Source organism: Petaurus breviceps, unplaced genomic scaffold (genome assembly GCF_028583685.1).
Source record: "Petaurus breviceps papuanus isolate PSGF00001 unplaced genomic scaffold, PetGlider_PUasm1.0 90825, whole genome shotgun sequence".
NCBI lineage: Eukaryota > Metazoa > Chordata > Mammalia > Diprotodontia > Petauridae > Petaurus > Petaurus breviceps.
The window spans coordinates 462,523-480,932 of NW_027187353.1; the positions used below are offsets into that span (position 1 = coordinate 462,523).

Below are 18,410 nucleotides of genomic sequence, written 5' to 3' on the forward strand. Positions count from 1 at the left end.
GTACTCATATTGTTGCTGTGCTCATCCCTTGCCAAGCCTTAGCTTTGAACAGTTCCCACCATGTGCTTCATCTGCTTCTACCCACATGTTGCTGAATGCGCCTGAAGCTAGCTACCCAACAGTGTTGCCTGGGTACGTGGCTAAATGTGTGTTATCTAACTTCACATAGGCCCTCACTTCATCAAGGCAGGACTTTTATCTTCCCTAATTGATTCCTTGTCTTACTCCCCACAGAAGCTATTCCAAACCATGTCTTCTTTCCTGAAACTTCCTATACTTCCATCTCTTCCTTTTCTCTCTTAGTTGTGGACCTCATTCCTGACTTTACTGAGAAATGGGAGTTATGCAACATGAGCTCCTTCTTCTGTTCTCTTCATCTAAAAACCTCTTGATATTATCTCCTTACTTTTTCCTTTTTTCTCATTCAGTCTACAAATGAGGTGATTGTTCTTGCCCAGGTCAACTCCCATACATATGACTTTAATCCCACCACCTTCCATCTTCTTCAGCAGATTTCCACCTCAGTCATCCACTCTCAAATCTTCAGTCTTTCCTTATTTCTAGACTTCAGACATGTTTAGGTCTCCCCTTCCTTTAAAAAACAAAAAAACCCTTTCACTAGGCCCTAACAACCCCTTAATCTATCATCCTATAACTCTCCTTCCTTTCTCAGTCAAACTCCTAGAAAAAGCTGTCTATGCTTGCTGCTACCATTTTCCCCCTACTTGTTAGCTCTTTGTAGTCTGGCTTCTGACCTCATCACTCAGATGAAAATACTCTCTCTCACCTTACCAGCAAACTCTTGTTAAATTTGATGGTCTTTTTTCACTCCCATCCTTTTTGACCTATTTGCTGTATTTGACACTGTTGACCATCTCTTCCTAGATATTGTCTACTCATCCTCCACCTACCTACCTAAGCACTCCTCAGTTTCCTTTAATAGTTCATCATCCCTTTCATACCTTCTAACTGTGGTTGTTGCTCAAGGCTCTGTCTTAGGTCCCCTTCTCATCTTCCTCTCTTCTCTCTCTGAGTGATCTTGTCATTTTCCAGGGATTTGATGATAATGCCTGTGCCAATGCTTTTTAGATCTAGATATTCTGTCCCAGCATCTTCCTGGAGCTTCAGTCCCACATCATTATTGGATATTTCCAACTAGATATCCCAGAAACGTCTCAAATTGAATACATCCAAAAATGGTACCACCATTCTTCTAGCCTCTCTTGTTCATAACCTTGATATTATCCCTAGCACCACACTTTCCCTCACCCCACACAGTCAGCCTATTGCTAAATCTTTCCATTTCCACCTCCCCAGAACTTCATATCTGACCCTTCTCTCCCAAACAGCTACCACTCTAAGTCTTCATCATAGTTAAAGGATGGGTAATTTTGAATTTGCCATTTTTAGTTAGCTTGATAATTTCAACCTGCGTCCAGAATAAGGAATTAGTAACTTGATTGGAGCAAAAAGGAATAATCTAAGCCACATATAGACTCTATTAATGCAGTGTAGTGTGAAATGGTGCTTCTGGTAAAAACCTCATTGGGAAAATGAAGGTTTTCAACCTTCAACCAAAGGTATTAACACGGGAACTGAGGCAAGAAGAAACATTTCCGTTTTCAACTTTAGGCAGTATCATCATTGCTAGTGATTCAGCCCCATGGACAACAAGTAATAGAATTTCACTGAGTTCCATCAAGTTTGGGCTATTGTCTTTGCTGTCAGAAAAATGAAAAATTTTTTTTTGTCAGAAGTTAAGTCTAAAAGAAGGCGATAGCAAAATTCTTTTATCATGATATCTTTCTATAGGCAAATGTTTTATCAGTACTGTCTCAGGGAAAATATGAGCCAGGAGAGCATATTGGAAATATTTGGCAAGGTAAAAAAACAATATATAGAAGTACAGTGTTCTACCTTGCCAGTGACACTGAAAATGATAATCTAGAATAGTAATAACCATTCTAAAGGTCATTTTGTCATATGAGGAAAGTCACTTCCATTTCATAGGAAATCATTATGTATTCTAATTCATTTACAGAATTTTGAAGTGAACTACGTAGTTGCTAAGTTTTTAATATGCTAAGAATATTCTTGGTTTTTAAGAAAAGTTAAATTGCTGGATAATTGTCTAAATGATAATCAGGGGACTCTTGAATTTACCTAACTTTTAAAAGTTTGATAGCGATTTAGCATTATTTAATTCGGAACAGTAGCTTATGGGCAGAATTTACACTTTGATGTTGCAGAAGCAAAGTATACATTAGCTATATGAAGTTTTCATTAAATAAAAAATAATTTTACTTTGAATTTCTGTCAGTTTTTCTGTTAAGTCAGTTTAATAGTTTTGTGGTTTCACACAAATTTTATTGTGCAAGTAGGGATTGAGATAAAGCTCCCATAGCATTTCTATGTAAATCTGACAGTGTAGGTGATACAACCCCAGTTTCTAAAAGCACTTCTATTTCCTTGCACAGAGACATTTTCTGCCTTAAATCATAAAATTTTAAAACGTAGCATAAGTAATAGCTAATATTTATCTGGTTCTTTCAGGCTTACAAAGTACTTTGCATGTATTATATCATTTGGGCTTCACAAATAACCCTCTTAAGATTAGGTACTGTTATTATCCTCATTTTATAGATGATGAAAATGAGAATGAAAGTCTAAGTGGCTTACCCAGGGTCCCACAGCCAGTGAGTATCTGAGGCAGGATTCACACTCAGACCTTCCTGCCTATAAGTCCAACTTTCTGTAATGCCAAGCAAAGGCAACTTCCCAAGGTTCAAAATACCAGCATAGCTGCTCTCCATTTTATTCAGTGACAAATTAAGAACAGAGAAAATCAAAATATAGCATAATTCAAAATGCAGCATTCACCAAGTATAATTCAGTAATTTCCAAGTAGTACTCCATCCCTAAGCAGTACATTCATTTAGTCAATCACAAAGCCCCTCTTCTCAAATGGAGATTTGTTTCCAGTCATAAGTAAAGTACATTAATTTGGTCAGTCATAGAGCACAAAAAAGTCAAAAGTTTCCCACCCTTGGATCACAACTGAATAGGCCATCTACCCCAGAGTTACAACAAGCTTAACCATAGCATTTAATACCCAAAGAGAGGTTTTTCTTCATCTTGACCAAGGCACGTTCTTAGCAATCTTTGTTCCTGGGGAGACAAAGCTTAGCAAGGCCACAAGATACATTGCCAGTGTCCTCATTAATTCATTCTCTGTCTTCAGAACAGTCTTAGGACCCCTGAAAACATTAGCAAAACCCTCTTCCAGGATTTCTGTAAACATACAACAAGAAAATCCTTCTTCAGGGCTTCTGAACCAACAGCAAGGTTCCAGAACCTCTGCAAAAACAACGCAGGCCTTCACCAGTGGGCTCAATTCACTCTCTGTCTGCAGAACAGCCTCAGGAGCTCTGAACCAACAGCAAGGTTCTAAGACCTCTGCAACAACAGAACTGTCCTTCACCAATGGATGAATCTGGCAAAACAATGTCAAAACAGACAGACAAAGTACCAGCATAACAGCCATGTCTCCTCAGTGCTTGGCAGCTCTGGGTGGCGGCTCTCAAAAGTTCTGGGCAGTTCAAACTGGCCCTCAGCAATCCTCTCTGTCTCTCTCTGCCTCCAAGATGCTGCTTCCGAAAAAAAATACTCTTCTGCCTCTCTCTCTGCTTGTGCCTCTCTAAATTCACATCACCAGCTCCTCCCAGGTCAGTCCTCTCTTTTCATGTCAACAAGTCCATCCCACAAGTGGGATTCACCATCTCTGGTGATCAATCTGGACAATCAATCCAAAAGCCAAGCCAATACAAGGGGATCTTTTAATTCCATTACTATTAAGCTTTCCCACCAGCCACCTAAATTTAAAATGGCTTCATGACAGACAAGAGGCATAAGTAATAATATCATTTGTATAATACTTTTCAAAGAGTAAGAATTTGTAAGAGAGTGAAATATATGAGAATTTTTAAAAGTGAGATTTTGTTATGTTTAGAGATCAATAGTTTATTATTCCCATTTCACATTGAAAACCAAGTTGCAGAGAGATTAATGAATCTGACCTTTTCAGTGTCATGTACCCAGTTGGCAGTTATCCTCAGAACTAAATCTTAGTTTCTTATATTCTCTGTAATATTTTTTCTACGTAGAATTCATCTGTATAAAATCCCAGAAACTTGAATGAAATAAAAAGTCAGTGAAATTAAAATCTAAAACTATGAACGTTTTATGAAGCCAAGAAAAATAACAAAATAAATAACACCTAAAACCCAATGTAAGTCTGTGGGTTATATCTTATTATGGAAAAGATAAATTGCTATTATTCTTTGAATGCTGGGATTTATTTTCTTTTGCATTTTATTCTAACAATAGAAGTAAAAGCTTTTTATTCATTCTAAAACAGTCTTCAAGATTTTTCTGGAACTGAGTTATATGTTATAGGTCTTGTTTAGAAATTAAATACTATTTGTATAGTTTTTAATCATCTGAGTAGGTAATAGATTAATGAAAAATAATTCTGTAAAATTTTGGAACAAGTTAATTAGTATTTCAGCTTTAGAAAATGATATTTTCCTTCTTGTTTTAAAAGTTAGTTTTCAGTCATCAAACATTATTGACTTATACACATTGCAGCATTGCTTTTTTTAACTTTTCTTAAAAACCAAGAATATTCTTAGCATATTAAAAACTTAGCAACTATGCAGTTCACTTCAAAATTCTGTAAATAAATTAGAATACATAATGATTTCCTATGAAATGGAAGTGACTTTCCTCATATGACAAAATGACCTTTAGAATGGTTATTACTATTCTAGACAATTCATTTTCAGTGTCACTTGCAAGGTAGAACACTGTACTTCTATATATTGTTCTTTACTTTGCCAAATATTTCCAATATGCTCTCCTGGCTCATATTTTCCCTGAGACAGTACTGATAAAACATTTGCCTACAGGAAAGTATCACGACAAAAGAATTTTGCTATTGCCTTCTTTCAGACTTCTGACAAAAAAAAATTTGTAACTGAAAATTTAACTAAATAATAACTCAATCAGTCTCGAAACAAAGCTTCTTTTAACAAAGTCAGCAAGTGGGTTAAAAAAGATATATTTCTGAATTGGTGTGAAGTCACACAACCATACTAACTGAGTGTATCACAGATGTATGTTATTTAATTTCAGCAGAGAGGACGATATTGTAGAAGCTTATCCAGTAAATACCTGTACTTAAAAAATAAAAAGTAAAGCAAGCATACCCATTCTCTTTCCTATTATTTAATGTAGTTTCAGAAATGCTGGCAATGGCAGTAAGACAAGAAATTAAATGCACAAAGATAGACAAAGAGGAGTTAAAACTATCTCTATTTGCTGATGATAACATAGTTTACTTAGAAAATCCTAGGGAGGGGCGGCTAGTTGGTACAGTGAATAGAGCACCGGCCCTGGAGTCAGGAGGACCTGAGTTCAAATCCAACCTCAGACACTTAACACAAAAATAGCCTTGTGACTTTGGGCAAGTCACTTAACCCCAATTTCCCTACCTTCCCCCCTCCAAAAAGCAAAAAGCAAAAAAAAAAAATCCTAGGGAACAACAAAGAGAACTAAGATGGTAACTATAGTCGAGTTACAAACTATGAAAATCCCCCACAAAAACCAATACTATTTCTGTGTTGATAATAATAAAAGAGTTAATAACAGAAATTGAAATTCCGTTCAAAACAGGTATTAAATGCATAAAATACTTTGGGATCAATCTACCAAAGCATACAAAATACTTATATATCCTATTACAAAATGTTTCTTAAAGTGATAAAGAATAACTTAAATAGCTAGAGAAATAATCAGTGCTTATGACTACCCATGTCAATGTAGTAAAAATTACAATATTACCAAAGTTAATTGATATTTTTAAGAATATACAAACTATCAAAAAGATGCTTCACAAAACTTGGTAAAATAATAACAGTTCATATGAAGAAACAAAAGATTTAGAATATCAAGAGAATTAAAGTTAGGAATGAAGAAGGGATAGCATTTCCCAACTTCAGATTTTATTAAGTAGCAGTATTCAAAACAATTTAATATTGGCTAAAATATAGGGAAGTGGGACAGTGAAACAGATGAACTGGAGGAATAATAATGGCAGTCAACCCAGTGTTGTATAAATCAGAAAATAGCATTCTGAAAAGAATTTCATATTTAATAAAAATTAGTCGGAAAAATAGAAAGCAGTCTGGTAAAAATTAGGCTTCAACTAACACCTTAAGTCATATTTCACAATAAATCCAAAAGGATACATGGCCTGAATGTTAAAAGCCCTACTATTTAAATAAAAAAAAGGAGTGAAGCAGATCCCATTTCATAGTTATTGGTAGGTAACCAAACAAAGAATTGAGGCAACTTTAAGACATAAAATAGATATATGTTAAGTTGAAAAGCTTCTGCATAAACAAAGTTAGTGTATCTAAGATAAAAAGGAAATCAGTCCACATCTTAGATAAGAGTTTCATATCCAGATATATTAAAAAAAAAAAAACCTCACATGTAAGACCAAAAACCTTTTCCTAATAGATAAGTGGTCAAAGAATAGAAGCAATTTTCAAAAGAAGAACTGCAGTCAGAGCCAAGATGATGGAGTAGAAGCACAAACTTGGCGTGGGTTCTGGCTCCAAATAATTTTAATACCTGTAAAAAAAATGACTCTAAACAAATTTTAAAGCTACAGAACCCATAAAGTGACAGAGAGAAACAAATCTCCCGCAGAAAACAGCCTGGCAGGTCAACAGGAAAGGTCTATTGCAGCACACTGGGAGCTGAGCAATCTGTGAGGTTCTAGCCCCAGGGCGGCCCCAACCAGCAGCAGCCAGAGCAGACTTCAGGAGAGTGAATAACAAGCAGCGGTGGCGGCTTCCAGACTTTTCAATCCATAAACACCAAAGTAAAAGGTCAGTGTGGAACTCTGTTGGAACAGGAGTGGATGGAAGAGCATGGTCTGGCTCCTGCCCCTGGGGAAAGAAGTAGTGGAGGCGTGAGGCTGTGCAGCCACACTGAGCACTGCCTCGGGAGGTCCTGGCCTGCAGATTGTAGGGGGCCCAAACAACCATTCATAGGGTAATCACTCTTGCTTTAACCTGCTTGGATCTGCATCACGGTTTTGGGTGGTGGTCCTGGGGTGTGTGACCAGTGAGCCAGAGCTTGTGGGGGCTGTAGAGATGGCACCCTCCTAATAGCTCTGGCAGCTGCAAAAACCTCAGAGATTTGGGACACAGCTCTCTTCATTCTGGAAGCAGAGTTCTATTGTGGCAAAGAGCTCAAACATCAAGTAATTGGCTGGCAATATCAGCAAGCACAGGAAGCACAAACAGACAATAAAATCCTTTTTAGGGGACAAAAAGGATGAAGGCATGGAGCTGGAGGATGATAGTGAAGTCAGAACTTCCGCATCAAAAGCCTCCAAGAAACATATGAATTGGTTATAGGCCATGGAGGAGCTCAAGAAGGATCTTGAAAGTCAAGTAAGAGAAGTGGAGGAGAAATGAGAATGATGCAAGAAAATCATGAAAAGCAAGTCAACAGCCTGCTAAAGGAGACCCAAAAATACACTGAAGAAAATAACACCTTAAAAAATAGACTAACTTGGGCGACTATGTGGCGCAGTGAATAGAGCACCAGCCCTGGAGTCAGGAGGACTTGAGTTCAAATCCAGCCTCAGACATTTAACACAAAAACTAGCCATGTGACCTTGGGCAAGTCACTTAACCCCAATTGCCCTCCAAAAAAGTAAAAAAAAAAATAGACTAACTCAGATGGTAAAAGAGACCCAAAAAGTGAATGAGCAGAAAAATGCCTTAAAAAGCCTAATTTGCCAGATAAAAAAGGAATTTCAAAAATTCACTGAAGAGAATAACTCCTTCAAAATTAGATTGGAGCAACTGGAAGCTAATGACTTTATGAGAAATCAAGATACTATAAAATAGATCCAAACAAATGAAAAAAAAAATAGAAGGCAATGTGAAATATCTCATTGGAAAAACCACTGACCTGGAAAATAAATCCAGGAGAGATAATTTAAGAATTTTTGGGCTACCTGAAAGTCATGATCAAAAAAAGAACCTAGACACCATCTTTTAAGAAGTTATCAAGCAAAATTGCTCTGATATTCTAGAACCAGAGGGCAAAATAGAAATTGAAAGAATTTACTGATCGCCTCTTGAAAAAGATCCCAAAAAGAAAACTCCTAGGAGTATTATAGCCAAATTCAAGAGTTCCCAGTGAAGGAGAAAATACTGTAAGCAGTCAGGAAGAAACAATTTGAGTATTGTGGAAACACAATCAGGATAACACAAGACCTAGCAGCTTCTACATTAAGGGATCAAAGGGCTTAGAATATGATATTCCGGAGGTTAAAGGAGCTAAGACCAAAACCAAGAATCATTTGTCCAGCAAAACTGAGTATAATGCTTCATGGTCATTCAATGAAATAGAGGATTTTCAAGCATTCTTGACGAAAAAACCAGAACTGAACAGAAAATTTGACTTTCCAATATAAGAAGCAAGAGAAGCATGAGAAGGTAAACAGGAAAAAGAAATCATAAGGAACTTATTAACGTTGAACTATTTACATTCCTACATGGAAAAACGATAATTGTAACTCATAAGATTTTTCTCAGTATGAGGATAGTTGAAGGGAATATATATATATATGTATGTATACATGCATATATATGTATGTATACATGCATATATATGTATGTATAAGAGGATGTATGTGTATATAAATATATATGTGAGTGTGGGCATATGTATGTTCATGTATACATAGACAGAGGGAGCAGGATGAGTTGGATATGAAGGGATGATATAAAAAAAAATAAAATTTAAGAGGTAAGAGAGGAATTTGTTGGGAGAAGGAGAAAGGGAGAGATAGATTAGGGTAAATTATCTCATATAAAAGAGGCAAGAGAAAACTATTACAGTGGAGGGGAAAAGCAGGAAGGTGAAAGGGAATGGGGCAACCTTATTCTCATTGAATTTGGCTTAAAGAGGGAATAAAATACACACTCATTTGGGTATCTTACCCTACAGGAAAATAGTGGGGTAGGGGATAAGAGGGGGGATGATAAAAGGGAGGGTAGTTTGGTGGAGAGGGTAGTTAGAAGCAAACATTTTTGAAAAAGGATAGGGTCAAAGGAGAAAATAGAATACGTGGGGGGTGGGATAGCATGGAGGGAAGTATAGTTGGTCTTTCACAATGTAACAATTATGAAAATGATTTGGGTAAATACCCATGTACAACCTATATTGAATTTCTTATCTTCCTAGTTGGAGCAGGTAAGGAGGGAAGAAGGGAAAAAATCTAGAACTCAAAAGTTTTAAAAACAAATGTTAAAAAAAAAAATTTGTTTCTTTGTGCAACTGGGAAATAAGATATACAGGCACTGGGCCATAGAAAGCCATCTTGACTTACTAGAATGTTGGGGGAGGGTGATGGGGGAGGATATAAGAGAGAACAGATTGGGGGAAGGGGTATTCAGTAGGCTTGCCATTTTGAGGTGGGGGTAGGGGAAACGTGGAGAAAAAATTTTAACTCAATTTTGTGGAAATGAATGTTGAAAACTAAAAATAAATGAATTTTAAAAATTAAAAAAAAAGAACTACAAACTTAACAAAGTGGGGGAAAAATGGTCCAAATCAGTAATAATGAGAGAGACAAATCAAAACAGTGCTGAGTTTCACCTCATACTCAACCATTTGGCAAAGTTGACAAAAGATGGGAATAGTTGACAGTATTGGAGGAATTGTAGAAAGACAGGTAGATTAGTGTATTGTTCATGGATCTCTGAATTATTATACCCATTTTGGAAGGCAGTTTGGAATTATTCAAATAAAGTGAATAAAATGTCCATTACCTTCAATGAAGAGAATCTAGCACTACGTATCCTAAGAAAGTTGTTGATAAGAATCGTCCTTCATACTCCAAACTGTTTATAGTAACTTTGTGAGAGAGAGAGAGAGTGGGGTGGAAGGGAGGGGGCAGGTAACATACAATTGGGAACCAAGTAGATAGTAATCAGTTAAGACTTGGCTGTAAATTGATCATAGTACAAGAATATGATGGAATATTTCTGTGCTGTAAGAAATTATAAATGTTTTAAATCCATGGAAAGATTTAGATGAAGTGATGCACAATAAATTAAATAGAGTCAAGAAAACAATATACATAATGACTTCAACAAGGCAAATGAAAAGAACATCACAAAACAGTCAGAAGTGAAGATTGCAAAACTGCAGAGTGCAAACATGGCTCAAATGAAGAGATATATGAAGATGCCTCTATCTCTACTCTTTTAAAGAGTGGAAAGTATATGGGTATGGTATATTTTTCATATTTTTGGACTTTTGAGATGTTGTTATTCAGTCATTTCAGTCATCTCTGATGCTTTCTGATCCCATTTGGGGTTTTCTTGGCAAAGATACTAGAGTGGTTCACCATTTTCTTATCCATTGTGCCCCCATTTTACAGATGAGGAACTCAAGCAAATGGATTTTAAGGGACTTGCCCAGGGTCACACAGCTAGAAAGTGTCTGAGGTCTGATTTTAATTCAAATTTTCTTGTCTCCAGGCTCAGTGCTGTATCCTCTCTACCACTTAGCTATGTTTTTGTGATATATCAATCTAATTTTTTTGTTTTTTTTTTCCCCTGTTAAAAATATATATAGAATGACTCTCTGGGAGAGGCAGGGGAGGAGAAAGAGATACTGTGAAAAATTCTGGTGATATTAAAAAAAAATCTTGATCAAAAAAACAAAAATAAGACAGTTCATAAACTTGAGACATGGAAGGAATTTTATAAAAATTTGGTAAGATAGAACTCTGACTGTTATTGGATGGAAATAGAAAGTAATACACATCTATCTCTGCTGTGCATGACATGTTATACACATTGATCATGTCTTAAAAATTTCCAAGTGCAGAAGGATAGAATACATGTATTTCACTGATAACAATGCCATAAAAATTTACATTAAATAAATACTTTCTGGGAAAAAAAAGTATCAAAAGTCAATTGGAAATAAGTAACTTAATCCTAAAAAATTGTTGGATCAAAGACTAGTTCATAGAAATAATAATTTTTATTAAAGATAATTACAACAAGGAAACAACATTCCAAAATTTTGGGAATGCAACCAAAGCAGTCCTTAGAGTAAAATTAAATCTGTAAACAGATATATTAGCAACAGCAAAATAAAAAACCCAGAATAAATCAATGAACTTGAACTGTAACCAAAAATACTAGAAAACCAACAAAATTTTAAAATATCAAGTACTGAAATAGAAATCCTGAGAATTAATGAAGAAACGAACAATATTAATATATAAAATTAGATTTTTTTAAACAGAAAAAAAAACAAATAAACCATTAGCTAATTTGATTTAAAAGAAGAAAACTGCATTATCAGTATGAAAAAGGAAAAAGGAAAATTCACAACTGTTGAAGAACAAATAAAAGATTTTATTAGAAATTATTTTGTCCAGCTATAGTGCCAACAAAATCAACAACTTGAATGAACTAAATGAATATTTATAAAAATATGAAATACCCATGGTATAAAAGAGTAAGAAATAGAGACTTTAAATACCCCAATTTCAGAGGAAAGAAAACAAGTAATACATGATCTTCAAGAAACAACAATTCCAGCACCAGACAGATTCACAATTGAAATCTATCAGGTATTCAAAGAACAATTAATTTCAATATTACATAAACTGTTTGAAAAAATAGGAAAAGAAAGTATCTTACCAAATTCCTTCTGTGACACAAATGTAGTCTTGATTCATGTTTTATTTCACCTCACCTCTTGGGTTAAAGCAAAAATCTGGGTTCAGGAATTTCTAGAAAATTGGTACTCAGGCAGGTGATACAATCAAGAGCTTTATTATTGTGTGGTCCATCAGGCAGGCAAACAAAGAATATGCACATACAGAATATCTGAGAATAGAAACAGACAGAGGTTCATCCCCATAGATGCAAGAAGCTCACCCAGTGCAAAGAGGAAGGCAGTGTAATAGGGAAGAATTAAGAATAGGTGCCCGACAAGACCAATTTAACAGGAAGGGATGATACTTAAAAGGTGAAATTAAGAGGTGAGAGGAGTATAATGAGAGGAGATAGGGAGAGACAGATTGGGGTAAACTATCTCATACAGAAGAGGCAAGGGAAAATGGTTACAATGGAGGGGAAGAATAGGAAGGCAAAGGGGAATGGGTCAACCTTATTCCCATTGAATTTGGCTTGAGGAGGGAGTGAAATACACACTAAATAGGGTATCTCACACTCCAGGAGATTAAGGGGGGAAGGGAAGAGAGTGGGGGGTGATGGAAGGGAGGGCAGGCTGGGGAGGAGGGAAGTTGGAAGCACTCACTTTTGAAAAGGGACAGGATCAAAGTAGAGAATAAAACAAGTGGGAGGTGGGATAGGAGGGAGGGAAATATAGTCAGTCTTTTACAATATATCTACTATGTTATTGTTTTGCATTAGCCACACATGTACAACCTATACTGAACTGCTTATCTTCCCAGTAAGGATGGGTGACAAGGAAGGAAGGGAATGAATCTGGAATTGAAAGTTTTAAAATCAAATATTCAAATATATATGTATATATATATATATATATATATATATATATATACACACACATATATAGTATTATTATTATTAATACCATCTTACATGTAATTGGGAAATAAGATATACAGGTACTGAGGCATAGAGACCCACTGGAAAAGTTGAAAGGGGTATGGGAGAGAGCAGATTGGAGGAGGGGATATCCTGGGGGACTGCTATTTTGGGGTGGTGGGTAGGGGAAAAATGGGGAGAAAATTTGTAACTCAAAATCTGGCGGAAACGAATGATGTAAATCAGAAGTTAATAAAGCATTAAAAAAAAAATAGGTGCCCGAGGGGGCTGTTAGGTGGCACAGTGAACAGAGCACTGTCCTGAAGTCAGGAGGTTCTGAGTTTATTCTGGCCTCAGGCACTTAAAACTTACTAGCTGTGTGACCTTGAGCAAGTCACTTAACCCCATTTCCCTTCAGAAAGCAAAAAAAGGGGCAGCTAGGTGGCGCAGTGAGTAAGAGCACAGGCCCTGGAGTCGGGAGGACCCAGGATAGGTTCCGGCATCAGATACTTAATACCCACCCAAAATAACTGACCATGTAACCTTGGGCAAGTTACTTAACCCCAATTGCTTCTGAAAAAAAAAAGAATAGGTGCCATATATAGGAGGGAGCACTCCTACATCCTAGCCAGATGTGGTAGAGTCAGGGTCTCTTATGAATACCAGTCTTGGGTGAAACTCTGGTAAGAGGAATTTCTTTATTGGGACCACAAATTGGTGGGAAGATCTAATGTTAACTATCCATCAAATCCAAAAGATGAAAGCCTTATCTGTCGTGACACAGTGCTAACAGTGGGAAAATACAGGTTGCTTTTTCCATATGCTTTTATAGACTTTAGGATTGCTTAGCTTCAGTGATCCCATATTGGAGTCCTATCATTATAACTAAAATATCAAACTTTATATATAACATCAAACTAAAACTTCAAACAATATAGAGTTTACAGTTATCACAGTTTATAAATCAGGAAGAATCAAAGAAGAAAAAAAGAAAACTATAGACCAATATCCCTAATAAAACATAGATGAAAAATTTTAAACTTTAGCAAAAAGGCTAAAACAACATATCATAAGGCTTGTGCACTGTGATCAGTCTGGAGTTTTACCTGGTATTTTGAATTAGTTTAATATTATTTAATTAATAATTTAATTTAATTAATAATTTAATTAATAATATTTAATAGTTTAATATTAAGAAAATTATAAACAATTATGTTAACAAAATCAGCAAAAATCATATTTTTTCAACAGATTTGGAAAGAGCTTTTGATAAAATACCAATACCCATTTCAATTAAAAACACTAGAAAACATAGGAATAAATAAACCTTTACTTCATAATCATAAATAGTACATTTCTTAAACCAAGAGCTACCATTATCTGTAATGGAGATAAATGACAAACCTTTCCAATAAATTTAGGGATGAAACAAAAATGTCCATTGTCACAGCTTCTGTTTGAAATTGTACTTGAAATGCTGACTATAGCTCTACAACAAGAAAAAGAAATTGAGGAGATAATCATAATTATAGAAGAAACAACTTTATAATTCTTTGCAAATAATATGATGATATACTTAGTGAACCCTAAAGAGTCATTAAAAAATTAATTGAAATGATAACTGACAAATTTTCTGGGTATAAAATAAAATAACAAAAATAATCAACTTTTCTACATGATACTATTAAAACCCAGCAAGAAGAGTTAGAAAGAAATTCCACTTAAAATTACTACAGAATGTATAAAATACTTAGGAGTCTGCCCTCTAAGATACACACAAGAATTGTATAAATACAACTATAAACAGTGTTGACAGAAATATAAACTTAAATAATTGGGAAAATATGTATTATAAATAAGAAGGAAGAGCACATATAATAAAAATGTTGATACTAACCTAAATTAATTTGTTTATTCAGTGCCATGCCAATCAGAGTACCAGAGGGTTATCTTATAAAACTAGAAAAAATATAATAATGAAATTCTTTTGGGGGGAAAAAAAAGTGAAGAATCTAAAAAAAAAAGAAAAGAAATGGTAATGAAGGGAGCCTAACAATGCCAGATCTCAAAAGGTGCTACAAATTATTAATTATTAAAACATTTGGTACTGATTAAAAATAGAACGGATATTGGCTAGCATGACAAAACAGGAAAATGATAAATGCTGGAGAAGATATGGGAAAATTGGAACACTAATGCATTGTTGGTGGAGTTGTGAACTGATCCAACCATCTTGGAGAGCATTTTGGAACTATGCCCAAAGGGCTATGAAAATGTGCATACCTTTTGACCCAGCAATACCACTTCTGGTCTGTATCCCAAAGAGATTATACAAGTGTAAAAAGGACCCATATGTACAAAACGATTTATAGCAGTTCTTTTTGTGGTGGCAAAGAATTGGAAATCAAGGGGATGCCCATCAATTGGGGAAAGGCTAAACAAGTTGTGGTATATGATTGTAATGGAATACTATTGTGCTATAAGAAATGAAGAACAGTCAGACTTCATGATAACCTGGAGAGACTTATATAAAGTGATACTGAATGAGGGGAGCAGAACCAGGAGAACATTGTACACAATTACACACATTGTATCTGTTTTGACTGACTTTGATAGACTGGGGTCCCCTCAGCAATACAAGGTTATAAGACAACTCCAAGGGACTGATGATCAAAAGGCCATCCACATCCAGAGAAAGAATTACAGAGTCTGAATGCATATTGAAGCATACTACTTACTCTCTTTTTTGTTTTCTTTTGTTTCTTCTTTCTCATTATTCATTTCATTAGTTATAATTCTTCTTTACAACTTGACTGATGTTTAATGTAAAGGTATATGTAGAAACCTGTATCAGATTGCATGCTGCCATGGTGTGGAGGGGGGGTTTGGGTTGGGGAGAAAATTTGGAACTCAAAGTCTTATGGAACTGAATGTTATAAACTGATAGTAAATAAATTTTTAAAAAAAATTAGTTCAGATATATAACAGGTATACAACATACAAAAAGCAAATGTTTCCCAAATCCTGTTAGATCCTGGCTACTGGGATAAGGACTCGGTATTTTATGAAAATGGCTGGAAAATTGTATGTCAGTATGGAAGAAATTAAATTTAGACCAGTACCTCATACTTTATACCAAGATGAATTTCAAATGGGTATGTGATTATATATGCAAAAGGATACATCATAAACAAATTTAAAAAACAAGGAAAAAGTTACATATCAGGTATATGGAAAGAAGAAAAGTTCATATCTAAACAAGAGATAGAGAGACTCAGAGAAGATAAATTCTATAATTTTGATTACATAAGATTAAAAAATTTTTGTATAAAGAATCCAGTAAAGCTTAAGATTAAAAGGGAAACAACTGGAGAAAATCTTTGCATCAAGATTCTCTGATAAAAGTCTCATTTCCAAGATATATAAGGGACTGATTCAAGTTTATAAGAAAAAGAGTCATTATTCAATTGATAACTGAACTAAATTTATAGATGATAAAAGGAAGAAAAAGGCTATTTAAAGCTATATGGAGAAATGCTCCAAATCTCTGCCAATTAGAGAAATGCATATTAGTGCAATTCTGAGATTCCACCTCACATACATTAAAGCAGCAAAGGTGACAAAAAAGGAGAGTGATATATGTTAGAGGGGCTTTAGGAAAATATTGATATACCACTGCTAGACTTGTGAATGGGTCTAACCATTCTGGAAAATAATTTAGAATTACATATGAAAAGTTACTAAACAGTATGTGCCCTTTCATCCAGCTACCAGTGCTAGGCCCACACCCAAAAGAGATCAAAGAAAGAGGAAAACGTCCTTTATGCATAAAAAATATTTATATTAACACTTTCCATGGTGGTAAAAAACTAAGGGATGCCCATCAGTTGAGGAATGGCTAAATAAATTGTGTCTTATAAAGGTGATTGAGTACTACTGTGCCCTAAGAAGTAAGAAAATAGATGATTTCAAAAAGACGTGGAAAGACATATGAATGGGTGCAGCATAAATTCAGCAGAAACAGAAGAACCAGTATACTCTATAATATTAATGTTATAAAATTAAGCAATTTGGGGTACTTTTTTCAACTGATGATGAATGACGTGATCAGAACCAGAACAGTTTATACAGTAAACACACAACACACACATACACTTTGAAAACTGTTAAGAACTATGAACACTAGGGGTGGCTAGGTGGCACAGTGAGTAAGAGCACCGGCCCTGGAGTCAGGAGGACCTGCAATCGGTTCTGGCCTCAGATACTTAACACCCACACAAAAAATTTGGCTGTGTAACCTCGAGCAAGTTACTTAACCCCAATTGCTTTAAAAAAATAAAGAATTATGAACACTACAATGTCCATTCATGATTCCAGAGTACCAATGGTAAAACATGCTATCCAGGACAGAGAGGTGATGGATTTAGGATAGATGGTATTAGGGTAGATACATAGGTAGATGTTGAGGGAATTTGTTTAGCTTGATTATGCATATTAAGAAATGTTTTCCTTTTTTTTTCCAATGAGGTTGGAGGTGGGGGAGAAATAGATTTCTGTTAGTTTTTTTTTTTAAGTCAAGTGAAGAGGTACCACAGATGTGAAATGTTTTATGTAGTTCCACATATAGTCCTGTGTTATTAGTTTTCCTTAACTTTTGTACTTTGTTATAAGACCTCTAAGTTTGAGCAATCTGTAAATGTAATATAAAACCAAAACACATCAAGAAAACTTAATAATAATCTCAACTGTGCATTCATTGTAGCAAGGTGATCTTTTTATCCCTCCTTAATTAATTCTTTATTACATTCTCCACCCCTGCAGTCAGAATGAGGTGGGCCTCATAAAATCTCCTGAGTTCATTTGCCATCTCTGCTTAGATGACTCCCAGCCTAGCCTCTCTTCCGGATTCCATGCTCACACTGTCATTTTGAATTTTATGTCCTAGAGACATCTGAAGCTCAAAATATCCAAAAGCAAAACTCATTATCTTTACCCTAAAATCTGCCCCTCTTCTGAACCTCTCTATTTTTATCCAGAGCAGCACTAAGAGTCAGAGGGTCAAAACCTCGTAATTATCCATTACTCGTCATGCTTTCTTATGCCACCTATCCAGTCAGTTGCCAAGTACTGTTAATTTTACTTCCATGACACTATGTATGTCACTCCCCTTCTCTTAACATGTTCACCACCCTTGTTCAGCCCCTTATCCCTTTATTCCTGGACTTTTCCATTAACTTCCTAATTGTTCTCCCTGTTTCTAGCCTCTCAACTTTCCATTCTGTCTTCCACATATTTGTCAAAGTAGACTTGTTAAGTACAGTTCTGACCATGTTACTTCCATGCTCAATCACCTCAAGTGGTTCCTTTTTACCTCTAGGTTCAAATATTCCTCCTCTGACATTTGAAGCTCTTCACAACCTCACCCTATCCTTGCAACCTTTTTTCTCAGTTACTTCTCTTTGTGAATTCTTTTGTTGAGCAAAACTGGCCTTTTTATTGTTTCCTAAATGTAGCATTCCATCTCATTGACTTTGTCATATTTATTTTGTACAGCTTTTGTTTATATTTGTATTATGTTGTATCCTATCCAAGAGATGGTAGGCTCCTTGAGTGAAGGTACTATTTCCTTTTTGTCCTAATATTACCAGCACCCACAATATTGTCTGGCATTTAATAGACACTTAACAAATGCTTATTGGTTGATACTACATCTGTAATAGA

At 35.4% G+C, this 18,410-nt stretch overlaps 1 protein-coding gene across 2 annotated transcripts in view; it reads left to right on the forward strand.

Moving 5' to 3' along the window:
* MICU1 (mitochondrial calcium uptake 1) overlaps positions 1-18,410 on the forward strand; it is a 271,908-nt gene that overhangs the window by 88,929 nt on the left and 164,569 nt on the right. The window lies entirely within an intron of this gene.